Source organism: Clarias gariepinus, chromosome 12 (genome assembly GCF_024256425.1).
Source record: "Clarias gariepinus isolate MV-2021 ecotype Netherlands chromosome 12, CGAR_prim_01v2, whole genome shotgun sequence".
In the NCBI taxonomy this organism is placed as follows: domain Eukaryota; kingdom Metazoa; phylum Chordata; class Actinopteri; order Siluriformes; family Clariidae; genus Clarias; species Clarias gariepinus.
Window position 1 is genome coordinate 28,077,002 of NC_071111.1, and position 22,646 is coordinate 28,099,647.

Genomic DNA, 22,646 nt, shown 5'->3' on the forward strand with positions numbered 1-22,646 from the left:
GCCCTGCTTGCATGCCGCACTTCCGCGTTGTTGCACGCGCGCTGCATACACAGCGCGTAGTAAAATCCACTGTAGCCCAACAAACCCCGAGTATTTTATAGCGCGTGGTGCAACGATAGCAACGATAGCTCACCAGTCATGTGTAATTCTGCGGTCCCGCTGCTTCGCATGTCTGAAGGGGAGGCCGCCTAACTAGTGAGCGAGGAGCGATATTGATTTGGGCGCACGCCGTGACAGGCTGAAAAAACTGTGTGAGATTAATGTGCAAAAAACTATATAATAAAACTATATAAGACTACATGCCTTTATAAGACTCAACTTTTATTTAAGCGCACTCACAATAACGAAAAAACGTTGTGATTTTGTAAGTGTTGTGATTTTGTAAGTGTTGTAAGCTGCGCTGTTCTGTATTGTTTTTGGTGAACTTGAGCGCGTCAGAAAATGAACGCAAACGTTTTTTTAAATGGTCAGAGTCAGTCTGCTTCCTATTTTCCTGACGTGCTCATAATCATTAGTCTACTTCTGCCGGTGCGCTCTGGAAAACTTCATACATGCGGCTGAGCGCTGATTAAAACTAAATTAAATATAAGTAAATTAAAGAGGAGAATCACGATGCCGAGTCGAAGTCCTGAGCCCAAACCTCATTTAAATTAAATTAACAAATATTATAAGTAAAAAAAAAAATAGGCCATGTTTAGAAACCGTTTATAAATTCTTTCCGGCATGAGTTGGCCCGGTGTTATGCGCAGAGCGCCGGGAGATTTCCTGAAGCTCCGAAATCACTGGGCATGTTTTCTAAATAGCCGCTATCTTTAAAAACTGATGGAGGTTTTGAGCTGTATACACACGCATTCCTGCCTAAACAACTCTTAAAACTACACCTGTAACACAATAAACAGTAATATTTCAAACATTCTGCAGGCTGATATTTGGAGAAAGGAAAGAATAATGAATAAACCAGTTGTTGGGTCAAAATAACCCAACCAGGTGTTCATTTGTAAACTACATCTCATATGAGTGACTTTGAAATGCAACTGATTTATTTTGGCCGCTGACGTTTTTACGCGGCGGTGAGCGCGACGGTAATAACCATTCCAATTGATCAACTACTGTATATTTGTAATACACTAAAGTGTATTTTTTTTTCACTGGGGTTGCCAGACCCTCTAAGGGTTAACTCTAGAATCATCCTTAAATGCCAGTACAGTACACGAAGCACATGTATATTTAGAGAATAGTTCTTAAATGAGTTTGTCTGGAGTTTTATTACGGTTATTTACCCCTTGCTCTAACACTGTATTTTCTGCTGCGTGAAGAGTGTAGTGAGAATCCCACATGCTCTGCATAGAAACTCACAAACATTTCCACCTTCAACATAAAAGAATGTCTGAGGTTGTGGGCGACCATTACACATAGATAAGCACAAATCAGGTTGTGCTAGACAATTTCCTTAAATAATTCGGTTAATTTGAATATACATTTTCAAACAATTTTCAAAATGTCCTAATAAAAATAAAAATGTTTATATACATACAGTAAATAATAAAATAAAGTTTCCATATGGCCTCTGGCCACATTGAAACTGAAATCAATCACTGTGAGCGAAGTCCAGATTTTCTGCTTTAATTCACGAGTTTGAGAAAATCATGGCATTAATAATTCAAGAATTACAGCCATTTTTATAAACAGGCAAAATTTACAAAACAGACTGTGGGCATTTTAACACCCTCAAATGCCCCAAAACTGAGCTTGTTCAAAAACGTTTTATGGAATTGATAGAACAGGTTAAAAAATGCGCAGGTCACAAATACAGTGGAACCTCGGATTACAAGTAACGCGGTTTACAAGTGTTCCGCAAAACGAGCATTGTCTTGGTTTACGAGTAGTGAGTATCATGTATCACGCATGCACTTCTTGTTTTGACACCGAGCCAATGGTTTTTCTCTCTTGCGCTGCGGAATTGTAGGTAATCGTCTCCCCTGCTAGGTCTTAGTGCTTGCAAAGTTTTGCAGAGTTCCGTATGTGCGCATGCACATTACACACACACACACAGTGCCCGCGTGCAAAAAACGGAAACACTTATCTGTTTAAGGCAGAGAGTGTGCGTGTGTGTGTGTGCGTGTGTGTGCGTAATTTGACACCGTGGTCCTTCACTCACACTAATACACATACACACACACACATTCTCTCGCCTTTACAACCCCCCTCCCACCCCCTCCTCCTCTCGACTTCACACACATACAGACACACACTCTCTGCCTTACACAGAAACTCTGCGCTGTCGCGATTTTTTTCAAAGGTAAAGTGCCTGTTCATTTGTTGTTGTTGTTGTTTTTTTACATTACAGCAGTGATTCTGTTAGTATTCGCTCACGCGAGTGTGATTAGCGATGTTCCTTGCAAATTTTTTCGATAAAACAGTCTCTCTGTTAATGTGGGTGTGTGCACGCACATTACACACACTCACACACAGTGCCTGCGTGCCCAAACGGAAACACTTATCTGTCGGGAATTGCTTTAAAAAATTTTATAGGTAAAGTTAATTTGTGTTATTTTTTACTTTACTTTATATTTTGTATTTATTAGATTTTTATGTATTATTTTTTGGGGGCTGTAAAACAAATAATTTGAGTTTTCATTATTTCTTATGGGAAAATTAAATTTGGTTTACGAGTGTTTTGTAACACGCGCCCGCTTCCGGAAGAAAATATGCTCGTAATCCGAAGTTCCACTGTACAGACAACACATCTTAAAACCCCAGTCTGCTTTGAAATTAAAGACTGGGAGAGACCTTGTGATGTGAAAATCATTGACTTGATGCTAGTTTAAAGACAAAAGGTAGTCATACCAAATATTGATTTTATTTAGAGTTGTGTTCTCTTTGCTCACATCACAGAGGAAAGCTAGGATGATGCTTTCTATGGCCAAGGCCTCCGACGGCGGCTCCGACTGGTGTGAAAGGGTGTCGGGGTTAAGACTTTTTGGCACTGGCCAGAATGTGAGTTTGTAGTCAAACTGGCTGGAAAAGGTTTAAGTTCTTATGGTCGGCCCAAATTAGTATTTGTTGCACGAAAACTGTTTTACCCTAGCACCACCTGCAGCCCCGACACCCGAATGATGAAGAAGGTGATTCACTTCACCTGTCACAGTATTACTGACTTTGTTTCATAAGTTATTGGGCCAGATTTAAACCAGCATGCTCAGTCTTCTCTGCACCAGTCCTGTGTCTATAAAATTACCGGCTTAGAGACGCGAATCAATTCTGGAGTCGGTCGTGACCCAGAAGTGACTTTTGACATATGAAAAAGACTGCTGACTTGCCAGAGTTTCCAGAAGACAATTATGGACACCCTCGAAGTGTTTGACAATCCAGTGCACCCCGGCAGCACTACACCTACAGTGGGAGCCACGTCAAACAGCCGCTTGGAGCATGATAGGTCCATGACAGGACCGTGACAGGACCATGATCGATCCGTGCACGGAATGTGATCCCCCGCGATGAAGTAGTTAACGATGCCCCACCCCATAAACGCCCCCATGCGCTTTCTAAAAAGATGGTTGCAATGCTGTATAATTCCGCCAGATGGAGCATTGACTGCTTCAGTTAACTGCAGTGTCCAAGCAGCCGGTTACTATATTTAATATATATATAACATAACTTACGTCAACAGAGTTTCATAAATAGATGATGTGGTAAAAAAGAGGGATAAAAAACGATTCATAAAACAGATTTAAATTCCTCAATACACAATCCATGATGCTTATGCTATTTTTAATTAATGATTAAATTAATTTATTAACTACTTATTGCAATATTTTTCATGACATCCTTAATAATACTTAAAGACACGGTAACATCTGTAATTTATCTATACCAGTCGTTGTAGGTATGGAATACAAATACGGGCTATGTACAGTATTTTACATTACGGTGTATTTTATCTATTTCCGTTTAATACACTGGTAGATAATATTTTGCTGCAAAGTAAAGCTTAAAATTTAACTCCTGCTTGAGTTTGTTTTCGTTATATTTTTGATGTTTTCGCTGATGTTTTTTTTCGCTGATAGTCAAAAATTGGCATAACAAATCGATTAATAACGCATAATATCTGAAACAAATATCTGTCCATACGGATCAGTATGTCTTTAGTCATTTAACCAGCATAACGTCCCCCATCAAAGATCTGATGGGACATTAATCACTTATCACTACGGTGAATAGATGCGGCAGCAGAGACAGATTAAATCCCCATAAATATTCACACCTGAACACAATACTAACAGAACTAAACAGTTCCAGAGGGTCAGCGCCTGTTATCAGGACAGGAATCACCTACAGGATACTACTGTAATTTTTACTGCTTATATATTTTTGCCATAGTTTCATTTGGTTTTACGCGATTTCATGTTTTATTTGTCTGTGTGTGTACGTGTGTGTGTGTGAGAGAGAGAGAGAGAGAGAGAGAGAGAGAGTGCGCGGGAGAGGGCTTATATTGTGATTTATCCAAGGTTACTAAAGACTGGCTTACTACTACTAATAAAAATATTTCAATGTAACCCATGGGTCTCAATCACAAAATCAGCCAACGCTGTAAACAGATGACAAGACAAATTATATAGGCTACTCTGAAACGTTAATTTGAACATTAAAAAAAAAAAAAAAAATATATATATATATATATATATATATATATATATATATAAATTACGGGGCTTCTCAGTCTTTCGTTAATTTTAGTACTGACTCGAAAACAATGTGGCTTATTAAAGATGCACTGTTTTATTGGACATGGCTGTTTTGCAATGTTCTGCAGAATAAACCCTGTCTACGGTTCGAATATACTGTGAACGTCTCAAAGTCACGTCTCTAGATTCTTTTGCAGTAATGTTATTGTGGTGTAAATTATTAACGTATCGATGTATTTCACTTGCAGACAAAATAGTCTAGTAACGAAAGTAATGAATTAGTCACTACTTTTCTCTTACACAGCACGGCTAAAAAGATAATAAAAGTGACACCAATCCTGCCATTATAACCTGCCTGGTTAGGGCATAACACACCTCTGAACGTCTTTTGTCTTGTAAATGATTATCTTCGTTCACCTTCCAATCCCCCACAGCGCACACACTGTTGCTATGTCTGTTGGGGCACTTGGTTATACACAGCACCTTAATGTATGAAACACTTACTTCCTGGTTTGTTTTATTTTAAATATTGCTTATTACCTTTTCCAGCAAAATAAACATTAAACATAAACAACATGTTATCATTGTGACAGACCCTGCGCTTGTGTTTAGGACTGATGCTGAACAGCTGTGTTCTTAGGTTTAATCAACGATTTATAAGACAACAGTTAAAGCGTTTGTGGATGAGAGGTGTGTGTGTGTGTGTGCGCGCGCGCTCCTGCATTTCTCCGTTGGTTTAACACAAACATTGCGCAGACAAGTAAGGCTGAAGTACCCCTCCCCCCGCCAAAACCACACACACACACAGCAATTAGCACCATGTCATAGTCAGTATTCTCCACTGAGGTTTCTTACCTTCCACTCCTTCTAAGTTTCTTAAAACCCCCCAAAAAATTATACTGAGAAAAAAATGATTATAGGTCACATAATCACAAACACAAACTAGCACAGATACATATGATCAAGTGTTTAACTGTTGTTTTCATTTGTTTCTATAACCAGTAATAATAATAATTATTATTATTATTATGATCATTATTATTAGCCCAACTCTTTGACTATTTAAAACAATGTCGGGTCCCATTTTTTGCACATTGAAGTTGTTGGTTTGAGTAAATGTATTTTTAAACACACAAACAATCCCCCAACAATTAAAACACGCACACATGACTTTAAAAATAAAATTTAAACAGGTAAAACAATAATTTGTATAAAACAGGTGAAAACATGTTTAATTTTTGCTTAAAGGTCATTAAAATACCCGGATAACACCAGCTGCTTATCAGTCTCTATCTGTTCTTTTATATTAAAATATCATTTTTTTTTTTAATATTAAAGATGGAACAGTTTAATTCTTTGTTTCCCCCCTAAAGTATCAGACGTTTTGCAATTCTATGTTCAGAACATACAGTAGACCTGACTAAACATCATTCTAAAGCTGTTGCACTGTGACGTCATCCCTCCTACAGCTCCCTCAACAGCTTGTTCAGGCTCCTCCAGTAGCTCCAAAAGGCCAACCGTCATCCGTCTGACCCCCCAATCCTCCACAGCGGAGCTCTGCTTAAAGAGAACAGGAGAATTTAGTGAAGACAAAGATAAATAAACTTTACAGAATATCTAGTTGTAATAAATATAAAAGATATTAGTAAACCTACACCACAGAGTGTGTAAAGTACTGTTTTGGGGAATTCTGGAATGTAAATAAACTGGGATAACTTTAACCATTGAACTTTGTTAGTGTTAACCCCGGTCTGTCTGTATTATCGTCTGCATTAAATTAAAATGCGCTTTTTATATAAATAATTTAGGCGATATAACACTCGTATATATAAGTTTATCTCTAAAGCCAAACTATAACTTCCCGAGTACTGAAGCCCCCCTCACCTCCCCACACACACACACCTCCCCCTCCCCCCACACCTCCACACACACACACACACACCCCACTCCTTAACTGATAAACACTTTAGAGTTTTTATCCAGCTCGGTAACTAAGCGCTCGCGCTACCGCGCAAAGTCACGGCCAAATTGAGAAAAATATAAACCCGGTTATGAGCATTTAGCTCGCGAGCTCCTGTACATCTATCCTCAGCTTGTGTCCTTCATGAACTGCATCACATTATATTCACAGATATAACCTGCAGATTAACTCTTACCCAAAGAATAAATAAATGCTGACTCTAAAGGCATTTTTATAGAGCACAAACACTCTTAATCCGGTAGTGCAGCTTTTGTAATAGGGACATTAATAGTATTTTCGAAGCTTTAGTGTCTTTTTTAGTTGAAGAGGAGTGACATTGTAAGTTTGTGACACTGACAGTAAACTGTAATGTTAACTCCAGACTTGGTAAACAGACCATTAAGTTATCTAAAGTTACATCTGACCGCTGCTGGTGCTGCCAGTAATTTTCAAAACGGCCGGTAAAAAACTAAACTGGGAAATAAACTGTAAACTAATCCCAAACAAATTTTATAAATTAAAACACCACTTACCGCGAATAGTCCATTAAGCCGCCATCTTCATCTCTAGTGCAGTTTGGCAGCGTCAGTTCGGCGGGGGTGGGGTGGGTTGTTAAAATCATGTGATTGCAACTCAGCGCAGCTAAATTGCTGGCTTGTGTTAACGTGTCCTTGAGAACGAAGCGCCATCTAGTGGTGGAACCAGGTAAATAAATAAATAGGGCTTGAATGGGCGTGTTTACTGTAAAATCTTGACACGCATTTCTCGAAGAAAAAGGAGGGGGGATTACAGCGTGCATAGGGCAGCCGTACGCCATTCGTACGCAATTCACACGGCCGCGGCTATTTGGCGTGGCTCCATCTGTATAGTCACAATGACTGAACCGTTGTTGATGAACAAGGGCGCTATAAACAGCAACACCACAGCCTCTGTGCTGTTTTTGAAAACAAAACAATCAAATAAATAGTAATAATAGGCTAATCTTTAAAAAACTAATTGAGCAGAAATGTTTATTCTACTAGTGGAAATTATCCGAAAAGTTAACTGACATGGTTTTATACATTTTATGCATGCAACTTTTGGGTGTAAATAGTAAAGCAGCAGTCACACACAAATGCGCATTTTTTTACAGTGTATAAATAATTCAGTACTGTACATTTAAATTAAACATTCAAATAAATAAATAGCCTTAATATTTATATTGATTTTACGTTTTAGTGACACATTTAACAAATCAATTTCCGTTTTAATTTCATATGATCACATACCAATCATGATTAATAATAATCACACCTTGTCTGCCTGATCTACCTCTTCTTTTGTCACATCTAAATGTTGCTTGATTTCTTTTAAACTGCTTTTGAATCCTACGCCTAGCCTTTGAGTGTTTCCTAGCCTAGCCACTGGGTATCCCTTGTCTGTGTTTCTGTGCCCCTATTCCCTAGTGTAGCTTAGTGCATGTTGGGGCTAAAGACATGCTTAGCTAGGTGTATGTGTAGCTGACTGCCATGGTTAAGCTTAGCTTAACCATGTTTAGCTAAAAGCCATGCCTAGCTGATTGCCATGTCTTTAGCCCTCGTCCTGTCCCTCTCTTGGTCTCTCGTCTCTAGTCTTTACGTGTCTACCGTTCCTCTCTAGTGTCTCCCGTTCCTCTCTAGTGTCTCCCCTTTCTCTAGTGTCCAGTTTCAGCTCCACGCCTCGTTTGTGTCCTGTTAGGTGTTTGTCCCCCTGTCTGTGTCTCGCCACAGGGCGTGTTGCGTGTCTCGCCACAGGGCGTGTTGCGTGTCTCGCCACAGGGCGTGTTGCGTGTCTCGCCACAGGGCGTGTTGCGTGTCTCGCCACAGGGCGTGTTGCGTGTCTCGCCACAGGGCGTGTTGCGTGTCTCGCCACAGGGCGTGTTGCGTGTCTCGCCACAGGGCGTGTGTTTGTTCCCCTGTCTGTGTCTTGCCAGAGAGCCCCTGTTAGCACAAAGTTAAGTATTGTTTGAGTTTGTTTGTTCCTTTGTTTATCTTTATTTATACTTTGTGTTTACCCTTAATTAAAAGACTCTTTTTGGTTATACCACCCCTCTGCCTCTATGCCTACTCCTTCCGCCCACGGCGTTCAACACCTGCCACAACACCCCGTTCATGACAAAATGTCAATTTTTTTACATTAATTATAACAGGAGATGCATAAGGTCTTATCAATTTAAAGGAAAGTGTCACTTTGTATCTAATTTTAATTAGTTTTAGCTCATAGAGTTCATGACCTGGTCAAAGACACTTGAGTTCATCGCATCTACTCTTTTGCATTTTAAACAGGGAAATAATCTGGGGCCTTAAAGTAAGCACACAAACATTCTACGCTAACTTTGTTGTGAGCTTATGTAAAAGGATCATCTTTCATAAGTTATTATATGCATTTAAAATATTATCACAAGATCCACAGATAATTACTAGACAATGCAGTAATGATATTAACAACATTAATAATGTTCGTATTTAATATTCAACATGCCAAAAATAGTGTTGTGCTTCTGTAACTATTAGAGTTACAGGTACTTTATTATTTGTATAACATTTCTGTTGTATACACCAACACATCTCAGAGATACTTGTGAAAAGTGAGATGCTGATTATCCATAAAAGCTCCACACAATTTCAGGTTACCTGTGATTGCTGTGACGAAATTATTTGTGCAAGCTGTTATGGTTGTACAGTACTGTTAAATTTCTGCTTCTTGCTTTTATACTTTCTTGCAGACATGCACTGGAGGAGACACAGGCTGAAACCTCTGACAGTTGTAGAAGATCAGCAAACAACCAAAGAAAGGAAAAAATTTGATGTAGAGTAGGAGACTATTAATGTTTGGATGAAATTCAAAATTTGGATACAGATACAAAGAAAGGGACATGAAGAGAACGAACAGGATGTTCACGCATATGATGAACAAAAAGCTACTTTTCTGTTCTAACTCTTACTTGAAGGATATTCTACTTGAATGATTTTTAATAAAACATTTTGCACGTTTTAACCAGTATTTTGTCTCTGTTCCAAATCACCCACACTCATCTTGGATTTTACAGTATACATTTATTTTCAAAAATATAATATAAACACACTGCACACAAAACATGTTAAAAACCAACCCTGATTGATGCAAGGGCAGGTTTCAAATTTAACAATTCCAGCACATTAGCTATGTTTTAAAAGCTACACAAGGTAAGGAAAAAGAGCACAATCATCTCTCTTGTAGGAATGTTAGAAATATTAGTAGCCATTCCTGGTCTCTGCCACCTCACAGAAAACTTCTCTGATCCTGGTGATAAGAGAAAATACATGATTAGATATTTCTTATTATTCAAATATATGCTATTTGTTGAACTTAAATGCATTATAATTATTTGTAGCATTTATTGTATTTTACTACACTTAACTGTTCTTCCTGTATTTATTTATTTATTGTGTACATCTGTATTTTTAATTCACAGTGTACAAAAAACCCTATATCTTTGCAATAATAAGGTCAATTCTTAATAATAAACAAATAACGGACCAAACAAGTTAATGTTTAATGAGGACTTCAATTCCAATTGAAGGACCAATTTCACTGTAAAAAATCAGAAAAAGAATCTAGAGAGCAAATGGCTACTCACCCTACAGAGTAGAGTTTTAAAGACATTCCTGAGAGCCTCCTGCTGTATCTGCGCAGGGCACGCTCATTTCACCCTCCGAGCTGCACGACCCTCTGAGTTTGCATCCTGTTGATTCTACTTCTTTCTCCATTTGGACACAAAACAAACGAACTATGCATCTACTGCCACCAACTGTATCCGGTTGGTTAACCGGTGAGGACCAATGTACTGTTCATGTAGTGTAAGGCACATTTCCATGGCAAATTGCTGGACATTCGTCACTTTAGGTTCATGACCTTTCCATCTTTCCATCTTGACCAGGTAAAACACTTGTAACTAGTGCCATAGGCCATTCATTTTGGGCTACTTGTTTGTACAACTACAAATTTAGTTTGCCATGAAATTTTGGACAGGTTACATGCACATGAGGAATACTGCTTATGCATATCTTGTGGTTGTGAGCACAAATGCTGTCTGCTGCATGTGTAGGATTAATAAAGTCATAATAAAGTCATTACGGCTTATGCTCGAATGCTGGACCTGTAAGCCAGGTAGCTCCACAAGCTTTGCTGCATGCATGGACCTAATAGCAAAGTCAGCAGGATTGGGCTTTTTGGGTGTGTATTGTCATTGTTTCTAAGAATTGTGTGATTCCCTGTTGTGAACGTAGACAAAAAAATATTAATTTTATTGTAGACTTTGCACAACAATTTGCACTACCGCCCCTGCTAAGACTACTGCGCTCTAATCATTGTATGGTTGGTTTTGTTTTTCACAAGATGAAGCCAAGGTTGATCCAACCTTCTCCATCTACTGTCCTGAGAGTACTGTTCTGAAAAAAACAGATTTATTTATTATTTGCTTTTGAAATAGAGTTAGGTGTGTAAGAACATGTAATGTGAAGGTGTTCCTTGTCTTTTAAGAAATCTTTCCACAATTTCCACTCAACACATTTCTCTCGGCATCCCAGTTTGTTTCTTTAATAGTTAGCTTTCGGAGTAGAGACCTTCCTTGTTTGCCAAGAGGATCAAAAAGACTTATGACCATTATGGATAGGACTTCACGTTGTGTGAATGGTTTGTCGTTGACTAATAGTTTAAAGGTGAGTGTTAGTTATTTCATTTCATGTTGTTTCCACAATTCAAACCAAAGCTGCGTTATGTAGGCATGATTGCTCCACTCAGATCAAGGTCTTCAATGTCTCTTGCATGGGAATGCTTTGAGTACTTGTACACTTGAATATAATCAATTCAGAGTTCAAAAAGGGGCTGGTTTTTTATAGATCTATTGTTTCCTCTTCAGTTTGCAAGGAAATTAATGCATCATCCACTTTGAACTAACATTCCACGAATCATTTGGTGTCTGGAACATATCGCTGTGCAACTTTCTTTGCTGCTTATTATAGGCAGTAAATTGTTACTGCCAGGGCAAGGTTATTGCCAAACACATGCACAGTAAAAAAAATCCAACTATATAAATGTTGAATGATTTAATACTGTATTTTTGGGCCAACTTCTTACAGTGGTATTTGTTGAGACAACAGGTAAACCTGTGTTCAAGAAAACTTTGAAGACTGAATAAATTTTAAAAAATCAAGTTGAGTCAGTAATTTCCCTTCACTGAGATGCAATCACGTGATTTTATAAGACCCCCGCCTTTTTGTGGACACTTTATTATTCTGGTGATTATTTATTGAGTAATTATTTATTTTTTAAATAAAATGTTTTAGTCTGTGTACAGGTATTTTAGACAGTTAGCGTACAGTATACGTGAGGCCGGTGTGTTTCCACTTATGGTTATACTGAGGCACCCTGACATTACTGAGGTAAGCTTAGCTAACATTAGGTACACTGTACAGGAATTAAGGAGCTAAACATTCATAAACGTATCTCTCTTTTTTCCCACTTTGGCCTGAGTTTTTCCCTGCAACCGCGTCCTACTCCACCCAAGCACACATGGCCGTGTGACCGCTCAGCTAAAGAAAGTCTGAGAAAACCCTGAAGTGTTTACCAGTTAATAAGTAGCGCAACTTCAGTACTTATATAGGATATAAAAATGTCTGTGTTAGTTTGGCTTTAGAGTCATTAATGCTCATCTACAACTTATCTGTATGAAAATTGAATTGAGTAAATACCGGGTAATTAAAAACATCACTCCAAAACATGAAGTTACACCTGAGAAAGCTGAGGTAAAACCCTTGAAAATATAAAACCCTTTTGAATATGAAACACAACGTAGCTTTAAAACATCATCGTAAAACAGTATTTTATACTCTCTGGTGGTATATAGCCTTATATATATATATATATATATATATATATATATATATATATATATATATATCATGACTAGCTATAAGGTGAAATTCATTATCTTTCTCTTGTTTCTTTAACCAGAGCTCTGCTGTGAAGGATTGGGGTCAGAGGGGTGAAGGCTGGCCTTTTGGAGCGACAGTACAGGAGGAGCGTGTACAAGCTGATGGAGGAGACTGTAGTGCTTGATGACTTGGGTGACAATAAAGGAGCTTTAGGAGTGATGTTTGGTTAGGTCTGTGCTCTGAACATTCAATTTCAAAAGGATTAGACGTACACCTATGAAGCCATCCGAATGATTAGACTTGGCGAGACGTACTCTTGTTGCCATAGACTCTTTTTTTTTGGCTTTAAAAGTCAAATCTTTGCTAGTTTTTAAAAATGGTTATGATGTAATCTAAAAGAATCGGTAAGATACTGATAAGCATCTGGTGATCTCCAGGTAATTTATTGACCTTTAATCCGAATAGACTGTGTTATCCTGTTTCATGCAGATCACTGTTTGACTTTGGAAGAATAAAGTTTTTTAAGTAATGTTGGTTTATTTTGATTGTCTGAGTATTGTAAGGCCAACTTTTTTTTTTTTATAAAATACAAACTACATCAATGGGAGACAGCTTACCTTATAAATAGATGAAAATTTGAGCTAAGTCAACCCTAGCGAAATATAATTAATTGAGCCCACAACCAAAAGTACTTGAGCTAATTTATATATTTGAATTACAAGTCGAGTCAACTTAAGATTTTGAACTGGGTACACGTTGTGTAAACTAAACAGCAATGTAAAATATTTTGTTTGGCCAGCAAATTTCTTTAAAAGTTAAGTTAAGTACCAGGACTACTTTCCCTTTAGTAGTGGAACTGCTTGTTCTCCATTATAATTTTTAAACAATGTTTGCAAGGTTACAAACTTTTATATCTGGCTTCCGTTCTAAGGTACGAGAAAGAGAGGCAGCTTAAAGCTTGACCTCTATTGTTTAGAAGAACAGGCCTGGAAGAACTAAAGGGAAGAGGTGCCACCCAACTGTTCATTCATCCTGGAAAACATCCTGGAGTCTTGGCTAGATTTTCTTTGCTTGTGTTGCAGTACGTTTCAAAGTCAGGCAACATTTTATTCCATTTTCTAAAATATTTGTCTTGAAACTGGAAATATCGGGCTTGTGCACATCTCCTAGTCCAGGGGTCGGCAACCATAACCACTCAAAGAGCCATTTGGACCCATTTCAACAGAAAAGAAAACACCAGGAGCCACAAAACGCTTTTGAGATAAAAAAAAAAGATAACAATACATATTGATTTTTACCTTTATGCTGTGTATAAAAAATAAAACTATAATGTGTTGCTGTTATGAAATTGATGAACTGTTACAGAGAAAACAACTTTATTTCTGCAACAATAAACGCTCTGTACTAGAGTGTGCAGTTAGCTGTCAACCTGAATGAAACTTAGGCTCGAAAAGCTGAATAAATTGCATGCTGGTGGGTGTCGCACATCAGTGGTTGTGATTCATATTTTGAGGAACAAAAAAATAAGCACTTTAATTTTAATGTTAAAAGATCACCATTATCTTTAAATTTAGATGTAAATAAAAAAAAATTGACAAACTACAATGAAATTATTTTAAATTAAATACCGCAGCAAATTTTGAGCTGCAGCAAAGTTGAAAGGCTGGAAAAAGCAAAGCTGGAAACATTACTGATTTCATTTGCAATCTCGCCAAAACATGCAAAGAACGAGAAAGAAGGATAAGAGACGCCAAACTGTTCTTTTGTACTTTGTCTAACATTTGAAAGTACACTATCAATAATTTCAGATAACCTGTAACATTCACCAAGTCCGTTCCAGACCATTTTTAAAGCTGTGTCTGGGTTTCCTATGTGAACTACCCTATGCTGTCTCACATATTTAACAACAAGTCTAAGTCCATACCATTATTTGTTGTATTAATGAATGAGGCACTCTACGCTCTATAACTTTCAGGGCGATAATCAAGGCATGTTAAACCACTGCTCACCAGCTCATGACGTGCAAGATATTTTACTACAGTAGGTCCATCATACCTGTAGTGTCTGAGGGTTGGGGCAAAGGGCTTGATGCAGCACTGAACTAAAGCTGTTTCTGCCGATTATTACTGACTAGTCTTTCTGCTGACTCCTCTTTCATGTTTCTTGGGAGTTTTCCTTTTCGCATATTTGGCTCGTTTAGAGATGAAGAGAAGGAATGCAACAAATATGACATACTGAATATCATTAACATATACTATATTTCGTGCTATTCCTTGGTCTGGTATAGATTATCAATCATGATAATGATCAGTAGCTAAGTAAGTCTGCTCACTGAAATATGTAGCTTTGTCTCTGACATAATCACAAACAGACTTATCTATGCTTTGTGCTGATGTAGAATGACTTTTCCTATCATGCAACTCCTCATCCTCAAACACCGATTCTGCATTAGCAGCTGCAGTCTCTTCTTGTAGATGCAGGGCTTCCAAGTTAGCCTATAGTTGTGCTTTGCCCACCTTACTTGCAATTTTCTCCCTCGGCAAAGAAAGGTAAAACTCATGCAGCCTCGGCTTTAACTCTAGTACGTGCAGCAGCAACACCACATGTAGATCTCGAGGATCTTGAAGTTCTTATGGAAAACTCAAATTTTTGGAACATTTTGATGTTCTGTTACTCTTACTCTTTGTTTTTTTTTTATGGTGTGATGTCTTTTAAATACCTTTCAGCCATGATGCCTACTACTTGCTGCTGTATGTCCCTGTCGGGATGTTCAGCCAGTCAGTTAATGTCTTTTCACTGTACTGCACTCCTTGTGCGTTTCCATGTGGAAATACAATACAGCAGCAAGCCAAACGCCATTCATATAAAGAATGGAGCCAGTAATTTTCAAAAACAGAAGCTTCAAGCAAAAAACACAAAATTCCTAACTTAATGGGTGGGAATTTTATTTGCATCAATTTGCACGTGTGAATGTTGACCAAAGATGGATGTGTGGAATTTCACTTTAGCATACTTTATTTAATTCATTACAATTACTTTTATTAATGCCAACCCTTATACCTAATCACTTAACATTATGCTGCACTTTTATATTTTACTGAGAAGATTTATGACAAAATATATAAGTTCTATTATCCAGGGCATGTTTGCTTTTCATATTGATGTATATTTTTAAGATGTCATTTAATTAATGCTGCATGTTGCAAAGCCATACACAAACTACATAATATCAAAGTACTTCATTGTACTTTTTTTAGCCAGATCATATCTAATATTTTCTTTAGTTTATTTCTTGTTTACTTGTAAAAACTGCAGATGATGCAATTTAATGATGCAATCATTTCCCAAGTTTTTCCTACTCGAAGGTTTTCATGCTTTGATTTTTTGTTCATGCTTTGAACAAAATCTGCTTTTTACATCATAAACATCATATTTTGCAGAATTGCTATACAGCTGGAGAAAAGAGAAACAATGGCTGGATATGGAAGAAGAAAACAGCTCTTTAGAGAAGAACAGAAACAAAACATATGTATGATCAGCATATGTTTATGGCAAATGCATCAAATCATCGATAATAGTACAACAATTAGTACTCTAAATAGAGTTTATCAGTCAAGAGTTACGATCAAGATTTGCAGTGGTGCAATTAAAGTCTCTTAAAATAAAAATAAAAGGTCTTAAGATTACAGCTCTCTAAGATTTTTTTGTCATCTACCTTTTATCCTTTCTTCAATTTTATAGGTTACTGGAGTAATTGTTTTTACAGAATAAAATGGCAACTCCCCCACCGGTGGAAGTGAGATGACTCAAAACAGAAATCCAACCCACTCATATGACCAATCGATCACATTTCTATTGTCTGTTTAAGCACTGCTCTCTTTTTTACTTTTTATAATGTTTATTGCAGCAACACAAAACATCCTCATGATAAAGCAAAATATATACCAAAACAATACAAAATTAATTTCCCCATACAGGAAAAAGGTTGAATGTATTTCATTTTTCTTATTGTTTAACACATAGTTACAATTTTTCACAGTTTGAAAGTTTCCTTTTTTAAAACATTTTTACTCATTTAATGACTTATTGCCTCCAGAACTGTTTTTTCATTTTCCAAGGATTCAAAGTCACTTTCCATGTCATATTCTTGTTCAGATTTTTCTGTCTTTTTTATTGTTTCTTTCATATAGTACATGTCCTTTTCTTTGTCCTTTTTATTGGTATTTTAAATATGCTTGTTCAGTGTGATCAGTCTCTGCTGTTGCTGCATTTTGGTTGGTTTGTAACTGTGTTGTGGTAATTTTATAGTACTCACCCCTTCACTGTGTGTTTCTTTAGGGTGTGTAGTTAGAATTTCTTTGGTCCTACCAGCTTCTGTATTATATATTTTCTCAGTAGATAATGCGTTGACCACCACGATGACTTTTTTTTGTTTGCGCTAATGATTTCCGAGGATTTTTCTTTCCTGGACTGCTTGGGTTATTCCGCCACCTTCTTTGTTTCCTTTCACTGTTTCACACATACAAGATGTCTTTCTGCAGCAAAAACATTTTATTGTTTCAGTAAAAAATATAAATAACATGATTGAAACAATTGATTTTAAAAGTTAAGGCACACTAAGGTTACACTGTTGTTATTAAAAATCATGTATGTGAATCTTCATGAAGAACATTGTATGCTTCACTAGATCTCATTTATTCCCAATTCAGATTAAAAAAAATAAATAAATATTACCCATAATAGACTGGATTATAGTATAATTGGTTTTACATGTTAAGTCACATGAAGAAAAAGCTATTGAAAATGATTTATATTTATTTGTTTATTTATTTATTATTTAAATAATTACAAAATGTATCAAACTGAATATTAAAAAGTAAATGGTTGTAGTTAATATCAATATTAGTATGGATTATAGTATAATTGATTTTATTTGTATAACTTCAATACCAAAAAGTTTTTTTCGTTTTATTTAATTGTGTTTATTTAATCATGCCATTCTTTGAAACTGATAATAGACTGTCTTAAAGTATATTTGTCTTTATACATAACTTTGAAATTAAAATAATTAGTAAATGATAAAAAACTTATTTTGCAGAATAAGTGTTTATATAATTATGAATCAATCAAATAAACAAATGTTTAGTACTCAAACACTGCAATTTGTTTGATATGCTGCGAGGTATTTTTCTGTAAGATAAGTAGAATCAAAAACGGTTGTCTAAGTCGTGTATTTTTTAGACGGTCCCTTATTGACTCCATCGGTATAGGGCTAGTAAACAGCGTTTCTGAAAGATCTTGTTACAGCAGGGGTTAACGAGAAAAAATGTCAAAATATATTTAGTTGTAATCGGTTTTCTGTCCAGTTCAGAGTAAGAAAATATGCGGTTTGTCATTTTTGAGTATTTATTTGTTGATAAACAGAAGAGAGAATCTCGAATGTGTTCAGGTATGTGAGAAATCTCAGGGCAGCTGAGAGAAATATAATTAAACTTAATTTAAAAACACATTTTGTTTGTCTCACACTAAGGAAAATATATTCCCCCAAACAGTATAAGAGTGAAATGCCTATTTATAGTACACGCCCGTGAGGTTAGTGTGTAACCGTTACATCACGCGCCGCAGAATTCCTACAGCTGTTTTATTTAAAGGCATCATTTTTACATAAAGCTGTGTATAATACAGAAATCACTCACATTCCGTTAGCAGCCCTTGTTGGGTGATATGATTATTCCCGTTTATGTCTGGTTTTAAAGATTTTGAAGAAGAACTTTTCCAACCGCTCGACAAAATGGAGTTGTGGCTGAGCGGAAACACTTTCACTTTGGGAATGAAGATTGATTCGTTTCAGGGAACAAGTCCGGGAAAGAGTCGACTCATTGAATCAATTATTTTGGTGGACACTGGGAACTGACTAATTTATCCTTTTTTTGTTGCTGCGGTTCAGAAAAACACGGTTAAGCCAGCCGCGATTGATTTTAGAGTGCGCGCATATTACAGTGATTACGGTAGTTTCCGGGAAAGAGTCGACTCATTGAATCAATTATTTTGGTTGACACTGGGAACTGATTTGCAAATCTAAACTAATCTATCCTTTTTGTTGCTGTATCACATACAGTGCAGCATCAGTAACGCATTAGTTCTGTATTCTGTAGATTGCGGTAAATTTTCACTTTAGTAGCTTTAGAACAGTACCCTTGTCAAAAAAAATATATTTTAGTGTATTACAAATATACTAAAATCCTCGATAGTACACTGCAAATATACTAACAAAAAATGTACCATCAGTTAATATATTTAAAGTATGATAACATCATGCTTTTACCAAATTTTGGAATTAAACTTTTAATAAACTTAAAAATAATTGTATTATACTACACTTTCCAAAAATATATTATTGGAAAATATACTTTAACTGAAATGTTGGTCTAATTTCCAAAGTAAACTTATTTAAACTTGTTTTTCAATGTATTTTTGGTACATTTTTAAAAAAAATATGCTCGAAATAATCATTGTACAAATGTACAGAAAGTATATATTAGAATTTAATTTTTAATCACTTAAATGTAAATGTACTTATTTTTAGTGCACTACTCTCTCGTGCGCTTTTAGACTCGTTTTTGCACGTTGAATCTCTCTCGCCTGCGCACGCGCTCTCAAACTCCTTTTTGTGCACTGAGAATCGTTTTTGCGTTCAAGATAATTATTATTAAGTGTGCCGGCGCACACTTATTACTCCTTTCCCCTAGAAATTATTGCACAATCGATTTATTATATCCCTATACTGTAGTATAGAAGGCCGCTGTTGGGTCATTTTTCTGAGTTATTTACAGATAGTTGGATTGTTTTTGTGTAACCCAGCTGCTGGTTTAAAGTTTGCTTGGCCCCTCCCCCAAAGTTCACCGGTGTATTCAGCGGCTGTCAGTCAGAGCTTCGTGTCTCTCTAGAGCTCTCACACCGCTGATGACGGTTCATCCTCCTCGGGCATTTAAGGGAAAATGACGTTAAATACAAGGTCTGTATACACATGTTCACTCACCTAAGTCACATATGACTGAAAAATGATTACTATATGTAACATTTATTACTGTTACCGTGTTAAGGTTACAAACAAACTTTCAGGCTGGTCTGAGGTAAGATAATTTAGCTGACAATAGCTGCTATATTTAGCCAAAGAACACCACCTGTATATGGAAGAAACGGATAAGATGTCTGAGCTTTTTAGCTTTCTCTGTAAAATGTTTGCAGGGTGACGAAGATGGTAAAGTGATGAATGAACGCTAAAATGTTAACTGTAGTGCTAGCATGACACAGGCATTTAGTTACTGTAGGTTTCTAGCGTTAGCAACCACATATCTTTCTAAGTAGAACGAGATACTAACCATAAATGTCACCTGCTGTTTAGCGATGTTTAGTCACGTTATTTTGGTTTAAGCTATTTCTTGTATTTTTAATCACACTTAAAATATCGACGGTTATATGCGCGTGCTTAATCTGCGGTTCGGTTCTGGTTTCGGTCTGTTTTCATGAGTTGTGAAACGAGAGGAACAAAGTATAAATATTGTTCATTTGATAAATTAAGTATAATGAATTTTAATTTAATATCTATCTCTGTATTTTTTCATAGCAGTTTGTGACTGTAAAGTGTCCTGTCTGCATCTGACTTCAGGAGTTTCCTGACCACCCACTAAACATTGAAAATATGATTATACATATGAATACAGATTATTTATAAACAAACAAGATTTATTATCTGTATGACTATTTATTTATTTGGTAGCCCATATATATATTTTTTTACATTTTCCTGTTTCCCTAACAGTTTTTATTTTATTTAAAGTAGCCTATAATCAAGTCATTAAAATTTTTATTTTATATTGTATTGTGGCGTAGGCGGGACGGCAGCTGACGACCATCCTGCATTGCGGGAGGGTTTCTGTGTGTTCACCATGTTCGGGAAGTTTGTTTGGAACTTTGGCCATGTTTGTGTATTAGGGTGTGTGTGACCTGTTAAATGGTCCCTGGTTCATGCTTAGGCTGAATTAGGTGGAGCCACGGGCGTAGCAAGCTATTCAAAAGTGTGGGGGATGAATGTGGTTTGTTTGTTAAGAATAAAAATTATGAATACAATGACAGAAGGGTACAAAAGGTATTAACATACAAGATATAAAAAGCTTTAAATTTAAAATATTTAGAATCAGAAATGCTTTAATAATCTCAGGGAGAAATTATTTTGTTACAGATATACTGTATATTATTATTATTATTATTATTATTATATATATTTATATATTCCAAATATACAGACAACACTTCATACAAACAACATACTGTATATTCAGAACAAAAATATAAACAACTATGTACATATATAAATGCAACCAACAACAACTGACCAAATAATATATGACCAATTATATCTCTCATTTAAAAGAACCAAAAGTGCTCTTTCTGCTCTCCTTACAAGAGACAAACTGCTCAGCAACCTTTTTTTCTGTTTCCCCTGTCCAGCTTGTCTTTATGTACACGGCACACAGCAACACTGTTGAGGCGAGTTTGGGTCAGTGAATATTGAAAAGTAATACAATGAAATAAATGCAAACAGCATCTAATGGTAATAGGCTACTGTTGTTTAATGTCAACATTTTTTAACTTTCATCTCTCAACTTCACTTACAGGATTTCTCTTGAAAAAAGTGTCAATCTTCTCCTGCCTCTTTCTTTTATGCATAATGATACTGCGTGACAAAAGGACAGTGGTAAGCTTGATAGTGACATGGGTCTGACAGGACTGGGACTGCTACATTTTGCTTACTTGCAGATAAGCAATAAGCAATGAAGATATAAAACAAAAAAGGTCCTCACAAAAAGCTTTTTCTAAATGTGGCAACGCCGTGGTAGGGCAAATGAATGTAAAATTTGGTAGACCCAATTACGCCACCCCGAAGTTAACCGGGGAAATAACACCCATAAAGAACAGAGGTTCGCTAGGCTAATAAACGAGAGACAAGGGTACAAATGCACAAACTTTATTATAATTTACTATTTAAAAACAGTTAAAAAAAAAAAAACAGCACTCCATAGCATGCAATGCCAAATATCATCACTCCATAGCATGCACTGCCGAATATCCGGAAAATCGTCACCTACCATAAAACAAGAACACGGCACTCTGTGTACACACACACACAATGAAAATGAAAGAAAACACAAACAAGAACAATAAGTTCGGGCACAGGCTTCGGGGCGGCCAAAGCCGACTAAAGGAGGCATCAACCTTACAGGTGCACTTCATACATATCCACACCTTCACGCAAAGGAAAAACCGTGAACACCAGCTGCGCTGCACTTCAAACAATTACACTACCCACCAGGCTTTAAAGCTAGCCTCCCAACCCAACCGTACCCAAAATAAACAGACACAAAATAATATATATAAACAGAACAAATGCAACAGATAAAGAATATTCTTGTTGCCTTAAACACAAAACCAAACAGACAAAAAAAACAACAACTATTACAATTTAACCAATAAAGAAAATAAAGAAAAACAAAGCAGATATAAATTAACACAATTCGGACAGCTCACCAAAATACCACACAAAGGTCAGGGTTCTCCCAACGCTATATTATGGCAACTTCCACCGTAACTTCAGACCACCAGAAGGCAGCCCTGAACCATTACTGCTGTCACGGCGAATAAAATAACAAAAAAAAAAAAAAAACAGTTCACAAAACCACCAAAGAAGAAACACCGGAGACAAAACAACAAAGAAGAGACGACGAAGAAGAACCAACGGAGAAGAGACAGCAGCGCCGTCCTCAGTCAAGGCGGAAAGTCAATACCTCCGCTCTCACAAGGCGCATCAACACTCAAGTGTTCGTAGCTTACTAAAAGAAAAGAGACATAACCATCCCACATTTCTTATTATGAGCCAGAGAAAGCGAAACTCACTTACCCAGATGACCCGTTGTGCCACGCGAGTTGTAACGCCGCCCACAGTTCGCAGTAAGCCATGCAGGGTAACGCCAGCACAAAAGAAACTCTGTGGCTAAATGGTAAACAAAT

The 22,646-nt window shown here is 36.7% G+C and overlaps 1 protein-coding gene across 4 annotated transcripts in view; it reads right to left on the reverse strand.

Moving 5' to 3' along the window:
• The window catches only part of LOC128534530 (NACHT, LRR and PYD domains-containing protein 12-like), a 192,593-nt gene that overhangs the window by 94,544 nt on the left and 75,403 nt on the right, over positions 1–22,646 (reverse strand). For 3 of the 4 annotated variants that reach the window (XM_053508991.1, XM_053508994.1, XM_053508993.1), the window contains exons 1-2: positions 18,275–18,411; positions 16,894–17,113 (exon numbers count right to left, since the gene is read on the reverse strand). The exons of the other annotated variant lie outside the window; for it this stretch is intronic. The gene's annotated coding sequence lies outside the window, so the exon portion shown is untranslated. Of the gene's footprint in view, positions 1–16,893; positions 17,114–18,274; positions 18,412–22,646 lie in introns of those variants that run through there. 4 annotated transcript variants of the gene reach the window in all.